The sequence below is a fragment of the Gavialis gangeticus genome, unplaced genomic scaffold (assembly GCF_001723915.1).
Source record: "Gavialis gangeticus isolate Ggan-Ray unplaced genomic scaffold, GavGan_comp1, whole genome shotgun sequence".
NCBI lineage: Eukaryota > Metazoa > Chordata > Crocodylia > Gavialidae > Gavialis > Gavialis gangeticus.
In genome coordinates this window covers 69,102,553-69,103,234 of record NW_017729022.1, presented here as the reverse complement: position 1 = coordinate 69,103,234, position 682 = coordinate 69,102,553, and positions in this window count along the sequence as shown.

Genomic DNA, 682 nt, shown 5'->3' with positions numbered 1-682 from the left:
CTTCCAGAAAGCCCTCTGGAAGAAGTGGTTGAGAATGTGAAGGTGGAAGGCATCTTGGGTGACAGTGATAATGAAATGATAGAGTTCAAGATCCTAAAAGGACAAAGGAAGGAGACCACATTATAAGGACGATGGACTTCAGAAAAGTAGACATAAACAAACTCAGGGAACTGGTGGGCAGGATCCCCTGGGAAGCGAGTCCAAGGGAAAGAAGAGTCCATGAAAGCTGACTGTACTTTAAAGAGGCCCTTCTAAGGGTGCAGGAGCAAGCCATCCTGATGCAACAGAAGAATAGGAAGTGTAATAGAAGAGATTGCTGGCTAGACAGCAATCTCTTCAATGAGCTGAAACTCAGAAAGGAATCCTACAACAAGTAGAAACTTGGTCACAGTACTAAGGAAGAGTACCAAAGTATTACATGGGCATCAAGGGAGAACATTAGAAAGGCCAAGGCATGATTTGAGATGCATCTGGCAAGGGACATACAAAGCAATAAAGAGGAATTCTATAAGTATGTCAAAAGCAGGAGGAAAACCAGGGACACCATAGGTCCATTGCAGAACACAGAAGGCAGTTTAGTTATGGATGATGCAGAGAAGGCTAATACCTCTTTTACTTCAGTCTTCACAAATGGGGGAAGCTACCAGATGACAAGTACAATTGGCAGCAAAATAGGGAAGGA